General features: G+C 33.6%; 1 protein-coding gene and 1 pseudogene across 4 annotated transcripts in view; one reads left to right on the forward strand and one right to left on the reverse strand.

Annotated features, from left to right (window-relative positions):
• LOC149568675 (membrane-associated progesterone-binding protein 4-like) overlaps window positions 1–23,220 on the reverse strand; it is a 241,943-nt gene that overhangs the window by 58,270 nt on the left and 160,453 nt on the right. Inside the window, exon 9 of one of the 4 annotated variants that reach the window (XM_089821565.1) lies at window positions 13,779–14,078. The exons of 2 other annotated variants lie outside the window; for them this stretch is intronic. The gene's annotated coding sequence lies outside the window, so the exon portion shown is untranslated. Of the gene's footprint in view, window positions 1–13,778; window positions 14,079–14,478; window positions 14,721–23,220 lie in introns of those variants that run through there. One more of the 4 variants, XM_089821563.1, reaches the window with a different exon arrangement.
• LOC149568677 (protein CTR9 homolog pseudogene) lies at window positions 445–16,551 on the forward strand (annotated as a pseudogene).

Genomic DNA, 23,220 nt, shown 5'->3' on the forward strand with positions numbered 1-23,220 from the left:
ATGAAATCATACACAAGTTGCAATTATTAATACAAAGTTTGAATATGAATGATGCTAGACAATAACAATTTAAATACCTAAAGTTGCTACTGCAACTTGAAGTTGATATCACAAATACACTCTTCATCTTGGCAAGTGCACGTATGACTGTGTTAAGACAAAATGGTTCTACTTGAATCAATATTGCTTTTTGAAATTCGCCTAGTTGTAGTCGAACACATCATGAGATACTTACAAGGCACTCGTTACCTTGGGCTCAAGTATGAGAAATTTTAATTTGACCTACATGGATACATAGACTCAAATTGGGCTGGAAGTGTTAGTGATAGGAAAAGCACTTTAGGATGTTGTTTCAGTTTAGGCTCGGCAATGATATCATGGATATGCATAAAATAGTCTTCGGTAGCACAAAGTTCCATAGAAGCCGAATACATTGCAGTAGCAATGGCTTCTCAAGAAGCAGTTTGGCTTAGAAGTTACTTGTGGGATTATTTGGTCAAGCCATGAATCCTACTATTATTCATTGTGATCATCAGAGTTCAATCAAGCTTTTTGTGTGTCTAGTTTTTTATGATAAATCCAAACATATCAAAATTCCTTATGATTATGTAAGAGATATGGTAGATAGGAATACTATAAAATTAGAACATATTTGCACTACAGATCAGACACCAGATATTCTTACCAAACCTCTCTCTCAAGTGAAGATAAATCACTTTAGGAAAAGACTTGGTATGGTTGAATTGTAATTCATTTGTATTCTTTAAATTATTAATAAAATAATTTAATTGTTAGGCTATTGACTATTATGGGCTCCACCATTTGTATTCATTATTTTAGAGGCAATGGTCTCTAAAATAATGAACACTTGTATGAAAGACATTATAGGAGATGACGATCTCTTAGATAATGTCCTAAACAATAGAGATCTATTGTCCGATCTAGATGAGTTCAAGATCACATTGTGATGTAGACATTGTTAGGCCTTGAGTCACAATTTGGATTAAGGAAGAATATTATTCTTTGGAGTTTATCTTGTGTTTCGGTAGATCTTAACTCGGGATCACGTTGCGATATAGGAATGCCAGTACCTATGAGTCACAACTTGGATAAATGAAGAATTTAATTATTCGTTGGATGTTATCCTGTATATTGTATTCATTGTAATACTATTATCACTAGTATCAATGATATGTCATATCATAGATATAGTAATATGACATAGTATCATGTGTTCAATGATATCACATGCTAAGAAGACTCACATAGATATAGAGTATCATTTTATACTTATTCATCATAATTGATGGTGCTAGCTATGTTATGTCTCAGTATGATTATCAAGTTAAGAGGGAGTGTTAAAACTATAACTATGACCATCATATTGGTCTAACTATGTAGATCACATAGACTTCATCTTTCATATAATATCGTCTGAAGGCTTATTAACACATTGCACCTTGACTAGGCATGATCGGTGATTTATTGTGATGAGTATATGAACTAGCATTAATCTTAACTAAATTTAGTTATGTCTGTTTGTTAAACTATATCTCCTTTTAGGCATCAATTATAAGAGAGCATTGCGGGCCAACCTAAATAGGGTCATGTCCCTTTAAGGGGCATGCCCTTTGGTTATGGTATATGAGTAAGGTGTGGTTGTAGTTAAAGAGCACACAATAGAATACCAAGTCTTCTCCTTTAAGCAACTCTGCCACAAATTGAATACTTGTTGAGACAAATATATTTCAGAATAACAATTAATATTGACATCTCATTTCAATGTTAGATAGAAGGAAGATCATAATAGCAACCATATGGAAAGGTATTATCTCAGATATAGTTACTTAGAATTTGCAGAAACTTTATAATCAGTGTATCATCTAGGTATGATACAAATATATTTCACAGTAGAAGGTTCAATGGGATCATTTTTTTGTGGACAGTGCTACATGGGAGGATGCAAAGGAGATGCATAGATCATTTGCTCATATTTTTGCATAGGCATCTTGTTGTTTTCACTTATCTAGACATTTCGGTGTATTGTGTGACTATTTTGTTTTGATTGAGTAGACATCGGGTCAATATCTCTTCCTAGTGAGGAGGGATGACATGACCCATCCTAGGATGTTCCTATTTTCTTAGCTTTTTCTCAACGACTTCTATGACCTTTGACTTGGTCAATAGATTTTGGGTATTAATTGAGCATAATAGCTAAATTAAATGCTTTTAATTTCAAATTTTGGATATAACTATGTTATAGTATTCCATGATAATGATCATGTCATTATAATATATGATGATGATTTTGGTTCATGATTTATGATTCATTATATGAGATAGATAGAAATTGAATATATTTTATTGGTTAGTATTCTAATTATGATGATGATTTCAGGGACTAGCCTATTTTTCGGCTAGCTCCTCAGAAGGGGAAATTTCAAATCCTATGGTAGGCTAAACACACCACGTTGCAAAATTTTGTCTATTGATTGATTTCTATATACTCTTGTCTATATCATGTCATGATTTTAATTTTGTTTCTAAACACACCATGTTGCAAAATTTTGTCTATTGATTGATTTCTATATATTCTTGTCTATTTCATGTCATGATTTGAATTTTGTTTCTACTTTAAACTCATATGGGAAATGTGGAAGGATAATTAATAACCATTTTATTTATGCACCTATGATATATGTAGAGTCATCCAATGTGAGAGATCATCAAGGAAACACCTAAATTTAATTGCGTTGTAGAAATTAATTTGACAAGATTGAACAATGTGTATTGTTGCATTTAATCCCTATACTAATCGCATTTATTCTTCCTTCCAAATGGGAATGAATAAAAGCTTAAAATGAATTCTATCTATAGAATCAGCCATTTATATAATTATGGATATTAAAAAGGGAGAATAATGGAATTCTTGAATAATTTTTATCTAATGCATTAATTAGGTTTTTCAAATTAGAAATTGCAGCCACTAAATGTTATCTGGTATGCAGCGAGAATCTGCATGCAACGTGTCTTTGGTAATAAGAGGAGTTTCCTAAAACAAAATAATCAAATTATGTAGTTTTCGCAAGAAGGAAAAACATAATCTCTCTCTCTCTCGAAAATCGTTGTGGTTGGAGGACAACTGTTTTTGGGGAATCAGTAGATCGAATTTGGCAATTTCTTTCTCCGGGAGTGGGTGGCGCACATCTGGGAGGTTATTGTCATCACCTAGTTATTCTCGGTATGTCCTGATATCTGTTGATGCTTCCTTTACTAGCAATCTGTGTAAGTTATCAAATGCTTAATTTAAGCCTGCAAGGGTCTAATTTTCTCTTCAGATTGGGGTTTTCTTTTGATCTTTGTAGGAGCCAATTAATGGCTCTATAATCCTCTATGCAGAGGTTCTTTGTTTTCGCTATGTGTTGATTTATTGATTATTGTCATCTTTTCCTATTGGGTCACATATCAAAACTATTTTTGTTATTTGTCTGCCTCGTGGATTAGGCGATGTAGCGTAGAATGCCCTTAGTCATATGAAATTGTATTTATCTCAACTGTCTAAGCTGTTGTCAGGGGTGGAACTCATCATTCTACATGAAGTGTCAATTCACAATTTCCTCTTGACCAGTTCTCTCCAATTAACATCCTGTGAAGTCGCTCTTGGTTTATTATCTCATCTCTTAAATTGAACCATTCTTAAACACTACATACTAATGAAAAAATTAAGCTTGGTAAAAATAAGTCGACTTTGACTATTTAACACTTTTAGTGTTAGAATGAAGCTTAGTGTGTGATGTTTAAGCTGTCCGCTTAAATTGCCTTTCACTTCCTTGAGTCACGTCATATATGAAATAGCAATTATGTTTGCTGAAGCACCCCCTTTCCATTTTACGGGCCTTTGCGGCTCCTGCGATACCACTGAATTTTGTTAACCATTGCATTTTGGCATTCAACTGTTCGGTGTTTATATCTTGTGTTGAACCTGCAGTGTTGTTCTTGTTTTCACACTACCTTACCAACAACGCCACTACCATGGATAGGCTTGACAATAAACGAGTTGGGTAAGGGAAGGTGAGAACTGAAATTAGAAGTCTGAGCCATTGTTCTTCCACTTTTTATTGAATCTTGTGGTCTGTTTATTAGGATGTTTTAAACATCACATACTAAGCTTAATTCTTAGATCAAAAGTGTTAAATAGTCAAAGTCAACTTTTTTTTGTCCAATCTTAATTCTTCCTTTAGTTTATGATGTTTAAGAGTGGCCCGCCCATTACTAATATGTGGCAGAGTTCAATTTTCCTCTAGAAAATCAAGCCATACCTCCCATAAAGCAATCTGGCGAACCAAGATGTTTAATCTCCTTTGAATGTTGCATGTATAATCTTTTATTATACTGCATTGTTATTTACTCAAGTGTACAATATTTAAGAATGCTGCATTATTTTCTATTTAGATGTAAAAGTTTTTTGAAATTGGTACAAATATCGGAGTTGTGGATAATCGATCTGTCATTAATAATGTGATTCCACCATAATGTGATATGAGGTTTATGTGAATAGAATTGCATTCTTTAATCTAAATGTTTACCAAACGTAATGTTTTAGCTAAATAGTGTTATTATATATGGTTCTGACATTAGCATGATCAGCGAATGGTAGAAGTTGTCAGCATCTTGAATTGAATATCTAATGTGATTTCTTAAAAAGAAATTTGTTTCTTGGTTGTCTAAAATTATTTTCTTCACCTTTTTTGTGTGTGTTTTTTATTTTCTTATGGGATGGGTATCAAATGTGGGAGGGTAGAACTAAATAAAATAATTTATTTTTTTTCCTATTTGTCACCTAAATTATGGTTGTCAAGTGTTTTGGCCAAAGTCACTCTTGTATGTGTAGGTATTCTTGTTTTTGTTTCATCTACCTATCACATCCATGATTATGTTCTACATGTTAGGCATGTGTTGCTATTGTAGTTAGTTTCATGGTTGCACTAGATCCATCACCAGATCCATCTAGTCCTCTTGTTCTAGGTTGCTATGCTTATCAAGCAGGGTCAGAGAGTTCTTTGTATCAAGGACAAAAAATGATATAATCCTATATGGTTGGGCGGTAAAACTCTCATCTTACATAGAAGATGGACAGATGTTCAAAGCTCTTGAGGCCAAGACTTGCAGGTGGACACTTGTCTTAGACATTTTATTAGATTTTATGATGTACTTGATTTTGATGTACTTACTAGGATGATGTGCTTTATGAATGTACTTTTCATGAACTATGGATCACAAGGGATGCTTGATGTGTAGGTCAACATCATTTGTATGATTTTATGATATGACATTGTAATATTGTAATTTATTATATATTTCATTTATGTATTTTCCATGTAATTAATGGATGGTTGAATCGTCAACTATGGACTCTATTTTATTTTATATGTTTACTTTTCTACATTATATGCTCCTTGATGATGTGACATGTTTAGTAAGATTTAAGATCTTACATTCCTCATTTAGCATAATTATCATCAAGTTGATTATAGTTCACATTCAGTTGATTTCAAAAATATCACAATTTTCAATGATACATGCATACTATTCAATGTTTCTTGATGTCACAACTCGTTCCTTCAAGGATGTAGCTATCCTCCCTACAAATTGCACCATCGACTAAATTTCAAAAAAAATGAAAACGCAATGATTTTTTTTGAAAAATTCAGCATTTAATCTTCATGATCTATATATTTTGTGATCGAAAACAACAAAAGTTTTTAGAAAATTTTGTTGTGTTTTCATGAATCTGAAAAAGAATCATGTTGGACCTTTTTTTTTTTGTCTTAAATGCATTTTTTTGGAGATTAGCCAACGCTTTCCTTCAAAAACCAAATAAGTCAATTATTGTTTCCATGTGGATTAATTAAACCTTTTCATATTTTATATATTAATCAATTGATTCAATGAGATATGAACAATATTAATATTTGGAAGATGGAAGTTACCAAATTCTAACAAGAATCTACTAGCACTATAACAGAATACCACTATTTCTCCTATTTTCTTCATGCAATGGATGATAATAGATTGGGGATAGTGGGGTATTTTGGGAGGAGATTCATTCACTCTGCAGAAAAGAAACGAGAAAAGACAACACCAGTGTTGGGCACTATCCTTCTTTTTTGTTTTCTTTGCAAGAAGAGCCCAATGTGGTAGCCATGGAGAACCCAAGACTAAGGGTCCATTTGGTTTGTGGGATTTAAAAAACCAAGATTTCTACAAACCTTGGTTTAGCCAAATCAAGGTTTTGCAAATATTCATTCCAATTTTTGGGATTTTACTTGAACTGTTTGTTTCACTTAGAAGATGCGTGTGAAGACACATTTTTTATGAGTAAGCTTGGAGATGAAGGAAATTTTCAAAAAGTAGTCCAATATATTGTTTTTACACTCCTTAAAAAACATAACCATGCTTTGATTTTCAATTTCTACTTGCTAGTCGGAAGTTGGAAAACCTAGTTTTGACGCAAAATTGGAAGTCTGGTATGCTAATTCCATTTTGCCAATTTTGAAACAAACACAAAAAATTTCAAATCGAGATTTTGGAAAAGCCAATTCCTATCATCTTCTAGGAACCAAACGGACCCTAAGTGTGTTGTCCTACAAGGAAGCTTTGCATCTGTATAGAAGGAAACAAAAATGCTAGTTTGGGGGGTTAAGCCCTGGTTTGTGGCTAGGCAATGAAGAGTATGGATGGTAACAATGAGGGCAACATAGAAAGTCCATATGGATAGTATTGTGCGCATGCAGAGTTGATTGTCATCTATTTTGAATCACTAACATATCTACATCAAGTACTATTTTTCTTAAAGTCGTAATTGTGATAGGTATGCAATATAATTTCTTCACTTAAATTTGTGTATAAAAATACTAACAGTAAAAATTAATTGGCCAATGATTATGCAAGTCATGATGTATCTATTTATCTCTTGTATGGGTTCGTATGTCTTTTATTAGGGTAGCTACATTTTGGCTCTCCTACATGTAATTGTGACTTCTTTTGTTTTAGCAACATAAATTATTATCATTGAGTTTAGGGTTAGTGATCTTATTTCATCCAAAACCATTTGGATGCCTACTTATGTGTGTCATTCTTTAATTTTTTTTACCATGGAAAATGGTGTCTTTCTTATAAGAAGAGACCAACATCGTAGGGCTTGATTTTTTTTTTGGAAGATTTGTGTTGATTATGGCTATTGTGGAATATGCTATTTGTGTCTTGTGTTTAATTGTTATCCTATTATATTTCATCAATATAAATTGTATGAGAATGTTAAATGGTGTTAATGCTAACAACAATGCTATGGACATCTAGAATTTATTTTCACTTTGTTCAATAGATAATAAAAATATCTTCTCTTTTCATAGATCATAGCATATGCTTATTTTGGTTGCTACTATGATGGATTTTTATGTTGATGTCTATATGCATGAATGCAATAATGTTTGAGCTCTTCATAGTATACAAAAAGAATGGAGTTTTATTTTCAACTTGTGATGAATTAGTTTCTAAGGATAATGGTTAGTTATGAACTTGTTTTTTTGTTTTAGACTCATATCTTCTATAAAATAAAGTCACTTAATAACGTGTTAAACAGATAATGTTGTATGGCATGTTTAGATGTTTATCTATTTGAAAATGTAGTTAGGATGAATGCAATTCTTATATTATTCACAAGTGTTTTCACATGTTGAAATAGAAAATGATTCTTGATATACTTCTTAGGAATTGAAAGCATGTTTCTTTTGTTTCTTTTATATGCACCTTGTGTAACTATGTCTTATAGATGAGCTCTAGATATGATGGATTTCTTGAGATACGATTTGATTGAGAATGAGTTTCATTACATTAAAGAGAAGATATATTTTACTTGATGTACACAATTCCATTACTTCCCTTAGTGTTTCTTGTTTAGGCTTCCTTGTTGCCCGATTGGGTATATTTCATGTCAGGAAAGATTTTGGGGAAGTTTAATAGCTTCGTGGTAGGGTGGTAAAGCACTCCTAAAATATTATTTTCCTTTGTATTCTTGAATAGATTCTAGACCTTCTACTATATTGGTCCTTATGATCATAACATAATGATATTTTGATGTAGTCCCTACATATGATATCAGAGCTCTTGCTTCCACACTAGGGCCTTGAATTCACTATGCTAAGTTGTGACCCTAGGTCACACAACTGTAAGTCAACCAAGCTTTATATGTACATATGCATTGGTTTCTTGAGATTAATGCTGAAGTCTTCCATCTATGATTAATTCAGACATTAATGAAGGATGGGATACTACATGTGTATGTCATGCTTTTGGTTGACCTTGCTTGTTTAAGAAAAATATGCACAAAATGGAAACATTCTAAAATAATTGGTAATTTATGTACCTCGGATTGGTATGATTGAATTTTGATTGAAATTTGATGTGATTACATTAAGTACTTGTCCTTTACATGTGTGAGACAAAAAGTTGTGAATTTCTATTATCTATTGAGGTAGTTAAGTTGATGGTTGACTTTAGCACTAGGTTATGAGTGTTTATAAAATTCTAGACTTGGCTTGTGATAGGAACTAAATTTGTCTTTTATTGTGTAAGTGACATGTGATGTATATGTGGTGCAAGAATTTTGATGCTAGATTTCGCAAGATTCTTGGAATTACCTAGCATGATATGTAAGAAGAACATGGATTTTGTTTGCAAAAGTATTGCATGCTGCTGCATTTTGCATTTAGGAATGCATGAGATTGAAAAAAGGGGAAAAAAAATATAATTATCAAGATGTATTGTGCATGTGATGCATGTTTCTTGAAGTTTGGTCATGTTCTTAGCAATCCTTGGATGCAAGGTGTCATGAAGAATCTACTCCATCTTGGTGACTAGTGAGATTCATTGCATTTTAAGTGAATTGGATTCCAATTAGTTGTGTTATTTTTATGTTTTCATGAACTTTGAAGTGATGAAGGGCTAGCTTGAGTTTTTATGTTCCTTTTGACCACCTAGCCACTATAATTTATATGGTCCATCTTGTCTGGCTTTTATTCGCTTTTATTTTTTTTAATTTTGTTCTTCAAATTTTGGACTTGAATTGAACCTTGACTTTGAGATTTCTTTTGATCTTGAGGTGGCTAGGGTGTATTTTTATATTATTAGTCATGGGATATGAAGTGATGTTCTTTATCATGTTCAATATGGAATATTGATAGGATGTATAAGGGAGTAAATTGTGAAGAACATGTCATTCTTCCTCTTGCATTGGATTTTCATCTTTTTTTCATAGTGCATATGATATTTGGGAAGTTTACCTTTTAGTGAGGGTGTCGAATGTTGATGATTTCCTTTTCACTCTACCTACCAGTATAAATTTGGTATGAAAATGCTTCAAATGGCCAAAGCTATGTGTATATGTTTATTTGATATTCTTTCCCATGTGACATCTCCCTGCAACATCCATGATTAGATCTACTTTGACATAAGTAGAAAGTAGTATGTTTCATCACTGCACCAAATATCTCCTATCTTTTTGTATTGTGTTGAGCCTTATGGGAATTTTAGGGTTGGAAATTCTATGTGTTAGGTAGGATCCCAAGGAAGTGTAAGCCTTCATGTTTGGGTAGGAAAGCACATCAAACATGTTTTTATGTCTTTTGATATCTACTAGTGATGATTCAATGGAGAGAAGGTCATACATCACATCTTGTGCGCCATCGTGGACTAAGAACACTTACATAGATGAAACTAGGAATGCTCAAATTATGTAAAGATGTAATAATTGTTATGTGATATTTTCATGTGATATTTAAGGTAGTGTGCAATTTAGTTACTATTGAGATGAGGAAATATTTGATTTGATATTTCATCGGATACTTGATTCAATTTATGAGATAACATGGACTGATATTTTGGTGTTGTTCCTATGAATGAAATAGAGGGAATGACATATCATAAGAAAGGGAGAATATTGTCGGAAATAGGTAGTCAAACTTTGTAAAACTATAGATGGTAATGAAATTCACAGACTCACGTGGAAAAAGTTCTTGAACTGATTAACTATTACATGTGCTTACTTCAAGTGTTTGTTTATCTATCTTTTCAATATATATTAGTACTATCTTTGAAAAAAAAAAATCTAATTTTATTAGAATGCATTCAAAAGAAAAATAAGTTCATTGAAGGAAATGAAAATCTGACCGAATGTTAATTAGATAATTTAGTCAATAGTATTGATAGAATTGAATGTGGTTACATACATTATTGTGAATAATGGAAGTTAAAGTTTGATCCTGATAATATGATTTATTTTTCCTAATGTCTTTGGATATGATTGACATTTCTTATATACTGCAAGGATTATGCATTTTCTATGGGGAGAAGGATGTCACAACTTGTTCCTTCAAAAGGAAAATAAATCAATTATTATTTCTAAATAGATTAATCGAATATTTTCATATTTTATATATTAAGCAATTAATTCAAAGAGATATGAACAATATTAATATTTGGAAGATGACAGTTACAAAATTCTGACAATAATCTACTAGTACTATAATGGAAGACCACTATTTCTCCTCTCCTCTTCATGTAATGGATGACAATAAATCAGAGGGTAAGTGCACCAAGTTGTGGTGCCAAAAACATGACACACAAAAAAAATTAAAAAATTCTAAAAGCATACATGTGCTATAGTGCACACATGCTTTGGCTAGGCTCCACAAGCCTAAGCCAAAGCACATGCGCACTTTTTAAAATCCCAAGTCTTAATTAATATATGGGCTACAAACCTGCGACCCATTTCATTTGTTTTTGTTGTTGCATTCTTTCTCCTCAATAGTGTGCATGCAAGTTGTAAAACTTGAAGAATTCGCTCACCCACCTCCTCAAAATGCCTCCTTATTGCCGGAGATCAAGATCGGGATCATGTAGTATGTTTTCTACTCTTGTTCTTGTATTGTTTTATATGTTTTTGCATTGTTTTGTAGGTTTTTTCAATTTTTTCTTAAATTTTTTTATTTATTTAGAATACAATTGGTTTCTTATTAGGAAATGTGAATAATCAACCGCCAAATCCCCAACCTGATCAAAAAAATCAAAATGAAAACCCCCCACAAGATCCAAATCAAAACCCTCCACAAGATGAAAATCAAAACCCTACACAAGAAGAGCAAGAAATTCCACAACCTGTACTAATTGAAAGACCTCCTTCAAGCACCCAAGACAACATAACGAATGAAATAGAAAGAGGGAAAAATGAATTAAAAGTAATCATTGGTAGGTTGAAAGCTTGTATAAAAACCAATCCTATGAGACCACAATTGGCACCCTCCCTTGAGTCCATTATGACCCATGTAGCTTATGTTAGTGGTCAGTTGGATATCTAATATGTTAAGAGGGAAGAACAAAGAAAATGTTATGAGAACAAATTATCCTATAAAGATGTACAATAAAAGGAAATAGAAAAAGGTAGCATTTGTGCATGTTTAAAAAGCTTGGAGAATAAGACATTATTAAACATACAACTAAAAGTTTCCCCATCCATTGGTGCATACATGATGATATTAGAAATATTTTTTGAGCTGGATGGTGGATGGTCTTTGATGCCCCTTCCTGCAATAATCACAAGGTTCCAATTTATTTCTTAAAGAAATTGTATTGTGAATTCATCCTTGGGGAGATCGCCAATTATTTTGATATGTTAGATCATTTGAGAGGTTGGGGGCATGTCGTGACCTCACTAGTAAATTTAGGGCTAAATTGTGACGTGAAAAGGTCTCAATTTCGACAAGAGTAGGTCACTAAAGCCACCAAAGTACATTAGACATATCAAATTGTACATCAGCATAGCCACCAGGGCTAGCCTCTAAGAGCAATCTAGAAAATTTCCACTATTCAGAAGGGTGACAAGAATCATAGTCCATCTTGCAAAAATCATTTTCCAGACCGATACACAGGCTTTCTCAAGAGTATAGAGAATAGCCCAACCTTCCATCTAATTTTTAGAATGAGTACTTAAGGAAGTAGAAAAGAAAAACTAAACAGGGCTTAAAGTTCCACTACTAGTACCACCCATTCCTGTTGGACGTGGATTACTCCTTGAAAACCCATCTATATTGATTTTGAGGAAATCATTTGGGAGGGGAGACACTAACCTAAATGGTTCACTTTCTTGACTTGCTAAACTCTGGGACCAAACCTATTTTGTGAAGAAAGAGAAAAGCATTCATCCAAGTGATTAGCAATGTGGAGATCTAAATGAACAGTTGACTGAGATAGCTCTTGTTTCGACAGACCACCCTCTCGTGAAATCTCATTCATATTATAATCTTGCACGATCTTATCATAGCAAAGGTGATTATGAAATTACTGGCCGCTACTACATGGCATCAGTCAAGGAAAGCCAGAAGCCACAGGATTTTTTGTTGCCATACTTTGGGTTGGGACAGGTTAAATGAAATTGGGAGATCTTAAGAGTTCTCTCTCAAATTTTGAAAAGGTTATGGAGGTTCACCCTGAGAACTGTGAGAGCTTGAAAGCTGTAGGCCAGATATATGCTCAACAAGGGCAGCAAGAGAAGGCTTTGGAAATTATAAGAAAGGTAACTCGCATAAATCCAAGTGATGCTCATTCCTTTATTAAGATGGGTGAGTTATTGATATCATCAGACCCCAGTGCAGCCTTATATTCTCTTAACACAGCAAAGTCTCTTCTGAAGAAGAGCAGAGAAGATGTACCCATTGAATTGTAAAACAACATTGGGGTTCTTCATTTTGAGCGTGATGAACTAGAGTTGGCTCAACAAACTTTCATGGAGGCATTAGGAAATGGCATTTGGGTTGAATTCATCAATAAAAGCCCCAGTATCAATTCTGAAGTTTTTCTTGTGTGTTTAAAGGATATGGAATTCTTCCATCGACTAGAAGAACAAGGTGTTTCACTTGAGTTGTCGTGGGATAAAGTGACAACACTATTTAAATTGAGTTGCTTTTTAAATACTATTTAAATATAATTTAAAATATGAATTTATCCATGAGAAATCCAATGAATAGGTGCTCCTGCATCATAGACTGAGATGCCGATGCAAGGTATGATGTTACTGACTTCCCTCTTAGCGCCCTAGTCCACCAACTCATACATGAAACCATGGGACAAAAAGGAAAAAATGTTGGATTTAAAAGCTTTTTCGATCGGTTATTAGGAGTATGAATGAGGTCTGCATGTCAGATTCGAATGAAGCCCTAAGATTCATTCAAAGCCCCCACACTAATATTAGCATGGAGGCTTTGAGTGAAGCCCCTTGGGACCTTACTTCAAAGATTTGGCTTCATTTGAAGCCCCTAAAATTTAGCTTCCCCACTTTCCATCTGATTTCTTCATTATGGAAAGTGGGAACCATTATTGTGGCCCTACCCAGGAACAAAATTTTATCACCTAATTTTCCTTTTGTTGACTTCATGATCTTTCTATGAAGCAAATAAAATAATAACTAACATTTTCTATGTTTCAAACTTCTATGTTGACTAAAAAACATCTACTGAAATAACTTTATTCGACAAATTCCGTTAAAAATTTATAACCTTTTTCAACCTAGACATATATTAGACATTTTATAAGTTACACTAGATTAACATGTTTAAAAGTAACTACACATATCTAAATGTGTGCACTACATAAGTGTGCGATAAAAATATATATGTATATTTCAATCTATCTTGACATATGTTCATAATCACTCGTATGAAAAGGAATGTATTCAAATATTTCAAGCTCATCTTTGTCATTTGGCTCCCCAAAAATGTGCATACAAGTAACAAAATATTATAGAAAGTCAAGTATTCAAACTATTTGCTAGATGTTACAAGAGAACGATAGATCGTTCATTGTTGAATATATAAAATATTTCATATACCACAGAATAACTATTTTATAAATGAAAACTTTCATACATGGGATGAAGCATTCTGGTTGTTTGAAAGTCTATTGGACATTGCGAGCTTGCATAAAAAATATCACAGTAGTCCTTGAATGCTTGAATGTTCTTTTTTCACCTATAAGTAGTGGTGAATATACAAATAATGAGACATTTTATTTAATCTACTATATGGATTTGAAGCAAACAAAATTATTATAGCAACTCAATGCAAAGGAAAATCAATATATTTAATTTAAAATAGTCTAAATGTGTTCATACAAAAACTATAAATGATTATCCCTATTTAATTGATCTTTATATATTCCTAGTTTTTCAGCTAATGACCAGCCAAATGAAGCCCATAAAGACAACAAGACACAATTTATACCCAATTAGCATTTTAGAATATTATGAGTGAACCACTTTTCTTTCTTTGTAGCCTATTTTATCTTGGAAATAGGATACCAAATCATGTTGTTATCCTTGATTTATAATCTTATCCTAGTTGATATTTTCTAACAAAAAATTCAATAATCTATTTAAATAACTTGTCTTTTATAGTGTTAACCATTCTCCAAAAATACATATTTTTTTTCTAAAAATATCTTCGAACTCAATGGAAAGCTCATGATTCAACTACCTCTTGTCTCCTATTGAGGTATTTTGGGGATGATATAATAAATAATTCATTCCATCCTACATTGGTAATACTTCTTATTTCGTGAATACATCATTTCATCAAAAAGACTCTTTGTGCGATGAACCTTTAGTATTTTACCTATACAATAGATAGATCAGAAGCAACAACATATTTAAATAAACTAAATATCTCTAGAAACATATATGTATATATGTAATAATGTAAATCAAATCAATCTGGAATATTTTCAAGATATAAGTTAAATTCTCATGGATCATTTAGAAGTCATATGTCACAAAAATCTTCAAGTGGGTTACAATTTCTTATTTTTGAAAAATAAATCAAATATTGAATAAATTTGAACCTAAGATTTATTTAAAATAATTTTAAGATATATATTCAATAAAAAAATAAAAAAATAAAAGATAATAGAACTATATCATTGAACATAAGAGGAACAAAATTTCATCACTTGATTTTCCTTTTGTTGACTTCAAAATCTTTCTATGAAACAAATAAAAATATATATATTTTTTCTATGTTTCAAACTTCTATATTGACTACAAAACATCTTCTCAAATAACTTTATTTGGTGAATTCAATTTAAAATATTAGAACCATTTTCAACATAAACTTATACTAGATTTTCAACAATTTTCAAACTTCTATTTTGACTACAAAAGATCTCTTGGAATATAGATCATCCATTGTTGAATATGTAAAATATTTCATATACCATACTATTTAATCTTGCCAGGCTGTTTGAACAGCTACATGACATTGAAAAAGCAAATCTTTTCTAGAGGCTAATATTGTTCAAGTTTCCTGATTATGTGGATGCATATCTACGACTTGCAGCCATGGCCCAGGCTCGAAATGAGAACCAACTAAGCCTAGAATTGATTGGGGAGGCACTTAAGGTGGATAAAACCTCAGTAAATGTGATTACCATGCTTGGCAACCTAAACTGAAAATAGATGACTGGCTTAAAGCAAAAGAAACAATTAAAACTGCACAGAATGTATCAGATGGTAAGGATGCTTATGTTGACATTTCTCTTGGAAACTGGAATTATTTTGCAGCTTCACGCAATGAGAAGGATCCAGATGCGGAGGGAATACATCTTGATAAGGCTAGGGAACTGTATTGTAAAGTGTTGGCTCAGAGACCTAGAAATGTCTGTGCTGCAAATGGGGCAAGCATTGTGCTAGCCGAAAGGGGTCATTTTGATATTGCAATGGAAATTTTCACACAGGTTCAAGAAGCTATAGTAGGAAACATCTTTGTTCAGATGCCTGATGTGTGGGTAAATCTAGCACATGTTTACTTTGCACAAGGACAGTTTGGGCTTGCAGTGAAAATGTATCAAATTTGTTTGAGGAAATTCTATTTTGGGACTGACACCCAAATTTTATTATATTTAGCTCGATCACATTATGAAGTAGAACAGTGGCAAGATTGTAAAAGAACATTATTAAGAGCAATACATTTGGCACCCTCAAATTACATGTTACGCTTTGATGTTGGTGTTGCCATGTAGAAGTTTTCAACTTCAACACTTCAAAAGCAAAAACGTACTGCTAATGAGGTTCGTCAAGCAATGTCTAAATTAAAGAATGCACTCCGTGTGTTTAGCCAACTGTCAGTAGTGCCAAGCCCTCATACACATGGCAGGTTTCAAGGATTAATACAAGCCGCCCACGTTGCAACCCTATATGATTGCTTTCACAACCTGCCATCTCCATGCATTTTTTATATATGTATGCTAATTTGATTTAAGGAACTGTCAGGATATGTAATTGTATGATTTGATCATGAGCAAAACTTTGTGGAATAATGAAATATGATACAAGAAACAAGGAATATGCACTATGTTTCAATGAATTTTTAAAAATGTCAAGGTTGATTTTGCAAGATGAGCATCATAGAACTTTACAAAATTATGAAGACAAGGCAGATTTTGTGTTGCTGAACAAGAAAGCATATTTCTAACTGAAGTATTGACATAAAAAGTTTAGTAACTATCCTAGAAAGTAATCTTGATGAAAGAGAGCATATTCTTAAAGTAGTGGCTTGGTAGAAATCCATTAAAAGTGTCCATTAAAAAACACAATACAACTTGAATATGTCAGTATATGGCAGAGAGTTTTACATGGCATTGCTGGGATAAATAGAATAGTAGTCAAGCCCTATTCAAGAATGAAAAAGCTTGTTATTTTCCAAGAAGAGGACTTCTATCAAGATGAATCATTAAATGTGGAGTGCACTTTGTAACAGACACAAAAGATTGCATGAAAGTTGTGAAAGGGGTGTAGAAGATGCTCACTTTTTCCTTGCAGAGTAACAAGTAGTTGGTGTTGTTGTTTCTACTAGTGTGAATTATGCAAAGTAGCCAATTGTGTTTGATAAGAAACTCAGTGTCAATTCAGACGACATCCATTTCAAAGGAAGAAGACCTAATAAAGATAAGGCTCTTCAAGCCCTAAGGAGATCAAAAGCGTTCAAAATTCTAGAACCCTACACAATCGAGAGAAGACAGAGTATGCAGAGTTTCCCCTAATAGTTGAGATCATGAACATAATCCAAATAGGCAGTTCGTGGAAAGTCTCATAGTATGAGTGAAGAATATAATGATATGATACACTGCATATCATAAAAAGTGGAAAAAAAACCCCAAAAAAAACTTTAAAATACCATGTGATCGGAGCATGAAGGAGGTGGCAAGAACAAGAGCTAAAACAAAAGGGTGATGACATTCAAGAAAGCACAAATGGAAGTCTACAATCATAGCAATAAGTCGCAACAAAGTTTTATTACAATGTTCTACAATCAAACGCACCCGTCAATGATCTGTAGCAGACGTGCCCTTGTACCCTTTTTGATGGAGACTGGACATTTTTGCTTCCCTCGTGCCAATGTTGATGGAGACTAGACTCGCAGCTTCCCTCCTGCCAATGTTGATGGAGACCGGACTCGCAGCTTCCCTCGTGTGTGTTGCAATTTCGACAAAACTAATTTGTCGCAATTGCGACCAACACGGGCATGTTATTAAAAAAAAAACAAAAAATTGCTTTATAACGCGACCAACCAACCCATTTTAAAAAATTGGTCACAATTTTTGGTCGTGATTTAGGGTGAAATGCACTAGTGCCTTACTGTAGTTAGGGCACTTGTTGTCAAGCCACAAGGTGAGCATGCAATTATTCCTTCAGTTGTGAAGGAACATATAGAGACCAATACTCTAGGGACTATCAATGCTTTGAAGCAAACCCTCATTCATTGTGCCAGTCCATTAGTTGAGAAGGAGCCTTCTTTGCATCACGATCACATGTGCACATCATGTGGATCCTTATACACATTTGGCAGTTATGTTGGAGACAATATGGATGATGGGCTAGTCACTGATGAGTTCTTGAGTGACACTTTTGGCATTGACACATTGGTAAATTACAATTGTAATAAACTAATTTGATCACATTTCATATGTACAGTGAATGACTAATTAAATAGCATGTCTTGACATTGTTCAAAATTTAGGGTAAGAGTGTTGATGGCCCTACTACAAATTCCTTGGCCCCATTTTACATCCTATTGATGAGTCAAAAGGTATGTATTGATTTAGTCATTTAAATTAATACACATATTTATTAAGTAATCATATGAAGGATTAACAAAAAAAATTATCCATGTGCATCAGTTCTCTACCAGATCACCAACATTCACAAGGGACTTTGAACCTAGGCATGATATGAGGTTTGTAGAGGTAAATTTGTTTCATGTTAATTTAATTCATTTGATTATATTTGTTTCATGTTTCATGTTACATGTAAATTGTATTATATGACATGCAATTGTTGACGTCTGAGACTCCTCATCTTTGCCAGTCCATCTATTGTGCAGTTGTTTCTGTGATGGCTAGTTGAGAGCCATTGACCAAGGTATGAAATAATTTTCTTAGTTTTTGCTGTTTTTTATAATAGTATTGAAATTTCAAATGTTATTTATAAGTGATTATAGGGTATGTGCAAGATCATGGTGTGCCAAAAAGTGGCGATGTGAAAAAAATAGAGTTTGAACATGTCTAAAAGTGCTTCAAAATCAGCTTTGACTTTTTTCCACCTATCCAAGTACCAAGCCTGGAAGGAAAGGCCAAGCCTTATCGGATATCTGATATTATCGGATATCCGATTATATATCGGATATCTGATAATCATATGACATTATTATTATAGTATTATAATAATATAAAAACATTATATTATAATAGTATAATATATTATTTAATATTATATAATATAATATTATTATTATTATTATACTATAATATAATAATAATATTATTATTATATTATAATCGTATAATATTATACTATAATAATAATATTATATTATAATGTATTATATTATAATAATATAATATAATATAATAATAATATTATATTATAATAATATAATAATATAATATAATATTTAATATTATAATATATATTAATGTAATATAATATAATATTTCAAAGCTATATGTTATATGTTATCTATGTTATATCTTATATATAAAATATAAGATATGCGGGCGATCGGATATCCGATATCTGTAACATTGCATATTAAAAAAAGACTAGACCCGCTGGCCCTTATTTCTCACATTTTGGGGGCCAGTATTAGCACGCGATCGGATATCAGATATAAGATCGGATATCGGATATTACAGTTTTTTTTTGGTTTTTTAATCTAAATTTTATAGATATTAGCATGATTTTGTTTGTTTTAGTTGAATCTAGGGTTTTTTTGAAAAAAAAGGTTAAAACTAAGGTTTTTTCTTTAATATATATTACATTTTGCAATTCAATAGGAATGGCTGATCAGAATGATGACACTGAGACAGGGAATAATATTCCTCGTAACTCCCCACCGAACAATCCAGTATCCCCACAAAACCATCCACCAAACAATCCTCTACCCCCTCAAAACCCTCCTCGAATCGAGGATTTGATAAATGAAAATCTCATTGAGTTGAGAGGTTTGCATAGAACATATAATAATGTACCCACATTGGCTCCTATGTCATCCAAATTAAACACCATAGTGGATAACATTGAAACCCTTACAAACCAACAAAATGCCACTTTTCATTGGCGTGATCAAATGCACGAGATGTTTGATGATGGTTTGGATTATGATGAGGTTGCGGCCCTCAACAAAAGCAAAGACAATTTGGCCAGCCTTTTTGCGAACCCAAAAACGGGTTTACCAGTTGACCCAAAAAAATCTAAACTATCAATTAAATGGTGCACAAATGATGCCATATGTGCAAACTTTTGGAATCGTTGGTGGATGGTCTTTGATATCCCTCCACATGGCAATTTAGACATACCATTTTATTTCCTTAGAAAATTATATGCTAAATTTGTGTTGAAACTTAAAGTGAACATTGGAGCATGAAGCCCAACATGGGCTTAGGACTAGGAGCTCCTCAGGATAGACCCTCTTCGCAGTGGAAGAAAGCTGGCATTTTTGTCCCCCTCACTGATATCTCCCCTCCTCCTCGAGTGTAGCATCTAGATATTATGATAGAGGCTAGCTCTCAGACTATCAGAGCCATTCATAGGCTGAGTAGCCTAATGATATCTTAGGCTAGGTCAATCCTGTCTCCTCATGTTGATGATGCTAGTGCCAGTTCATCATCGGCTAGCTCATCACACATTTGTGTGCCTCACACTTGCATTACGTGCAAGAATATTTTCTTGGGTCCCATAGGTGATCTTCCTGAGTATCAATTTGTATTAGACAAGGATACACCAGACACACACGCAGAGGTTACAAACCCTGATGCAAGAGAGGAGGGGAATGTAGAGGCATGGACTCCTTCGATGTCGGTACGTGTATATATATATTTTTATAACATATGTGATTTAAAGTTAATTTTTATAATAGGGTAATTTTAATTTTTAAGCCATATTGACTTTTATATGTATGTGATCTTCATTCACGTTTAGTTGATGACCAAGGAGGAGCTCAGACAGATTGATGATGCCATGCTCTCGGCCATTTCATTTGGCCTTGAGACATCTATGGTACATTATGTTGTGTTCGCATTTTTTTTTCTATTTGATATTGTAGCATATATGGTTGCTAATCTTTCTTTTATCTTGCAAGTAGCACCTGTCCCAGAGGGACAAAGTGCGGAGGGTGAGCCAGCACGCATTGACAAAGGAAAGGTAATTAGGCACTTTCTATTTGATTAAATATCGATGCATTCTTGTAAAATGTTTGTGTTAATCCCATTTAATTACATTCTTTATTGTATATAGGTCGTCGCTACTAGTGATGAGCCTGTATAGATTCCGCATCGTAGACCATCAGGGATTTCCATTCGCACTAAGAGCCCCATTGTATGTATAAGTATCATTTATTTTTTATTATCCTTATCTTCATAAATAAATTCAAAACTGATTTTCGTGATATTAACAACTACTATTTTGTATCTCATAGTGGACTCCTAGTGCACATGAGGTCCGATGGGAGAGTTATGTAGATTTGATGACGCGACCACTCACTCTTGAGGAGCCTACAATAGTAAGTTGTAGTTTGAATTCATGATTAAATATGTTATAAATTTAGCATGCTATGAATTATAATGTTATAGTTTAAATTGTCGATTCATCTAACAAAGGTATTTGAACATATACAGCCCACAATCAGAGAGGTACCAGCGTTGCCGAGGGCATACGAGAGGACTCCTAGTTGGCGCAGGAGGTCGATGAGAGAGGTATTTATTATGAAATTTTGATAGTATTAATCTCTATTACAAAAAAGATCATTATGCATTTGAGTAATTCAATGTTAGATACGTAGAATCATATAAATTTAGTAGTCTAACTTTGGGTTTTCCTTTTTTGTTTATGTAGGAGGCATCTGATCCACCTAGTGCAATGAAGAGGCTGCATTTTGATCATCCACCAGCACCCTAGGATAGTATAGTTGTCATAGGATGCATCATGAGACATTTTGAGATGGCATATGCCACATTGTATACAGAAACATTGATATTATACACATTCTGATGGCATGATCAGCCACATTTTGTATATGGGTCTATGTATTTTCGTATATATTTGAGTACTTTTTCTATGGATGCATGATCTTTGATATATATTTGTGTAAAATTTTCTATGGATACATGTATTTTGATATATATTTTTGTCATTTATGTGCACAATGATATACATATTAATTTAGTATCTAGTATTGTTCAATTTATCGTGGATCATGTGTATTGTTCATGTTTATGGAATATCATTAATTTTGATTATGTTTGTTATATTCGATTCAAATGCAATAATTTTTTAATAACATTTTAACAACATTTATTATCAAATTTGGATGCAATGTATAATTTGAAGAGCTATCATGACATAAACACACTTGTTAATCTCCTACACAAGGTTCAAATAACCCCAAATCTGATTTTAAACTCCACCTTCAACCTTGAAAGTAACTCTTGGCTTCAAATCTAATCTCAACACAGTTAAGGACTCCACTCCTCAACCATGGATTCTATCCCCAACCACCAAGTCATTCATAGATTCATAATCTTTGATAACTAGCATTTCACTTTGTTACTATCCTCATACTACAACTTTTCAATTTCAACATAACTTCAAAATATCTCAACTTAAGAGACTTGATTGGATAGTTCATCGATAGCCCTCATAAGCTCTCAGTTATTTTAAGCCTCAGCATCACCGTCCTATAGCATTCAACGGTTTATTGATAGCCCTCACGAGCTCTGAGTTATGACCCTCAAAATATCGACCTCAAAATGCACTTAGAGCACATGGGAGACTCCTCAGTATGGGGTGGTTGCAGACGATGGATGGTCTCTGTGGCCAAAACAAGGGTGTCACTAAGGTTCACCTACCCACCCAGAGCTAATGGCACTGACAATTCGATGCCAAGATCAGCGGTTTCAAAGTTACGTTGTGGTGCACCTATGAACTGAGGCACACTGCGAGTTTTGGCATCGAGCAAGATTGTTGTGCCGAATCCAAATGGAATGTGATCTCTCAAAAATGAGATAGATTATTTTAGGTCTCAGCATCATCGTCCTATAGCATTCAACAGTTCATCGATAGCCCTCACGAGGTCTAAGTTATGACCATCGAAAGATCGACCTCGAAATGCACTTAGAGCACCTTGGAGACTCCTCGGTACGGGGTGGCCAAAAATGATGGATGGCCAGCCAAGGGTGTGACTAGGGTTCACCCACCCATTCGGAGCTAATGGCACTAACAATTCAATGCCAAGATCAACGGTTTCAAAGTTACATTGTGGTGCACCTATGAACTGAGGCACACTACAAGTTTTGGCATTGAGTGAGATCGTTGTGCCGAATCCAAAAGGAATGTGATCTCTCAAAAATGAGATAGGTTATTTTAGGCCTCAGTATCACTGTCCTATAGCATTTGACAGTTCATCGATAGCCCTCACGACCTTCGAGTTATGACCCTCGAAAGATCGACCTCAAAATGCACTTAGAGCACTTTGGAGACTCCTTGGTACGGGGTGGCCGCAAATGATGGATGGTCTTCGTGGCTAGAACAAGGGTGTGACTAGGGTTCACTCGCCCATCCAAAGC

The sequence above is a fragment of the Cupressus sempervirens genome, chromosome 3 (genome assembly GCF_028749045.1).
Source record: "Cupressus sempervirens isolate cs-2001-9-10 chromosome 3, ASM2874904v1, whole genome shotgun sequence".
NCBI classification, from domain to species: domain Eukaryota; kingdom Viridiplantae; phylum Streptophyta; class Pinopsida; order Cupressales; family Cupressaceae; genus Cupressus; species Cupressus sempervirens.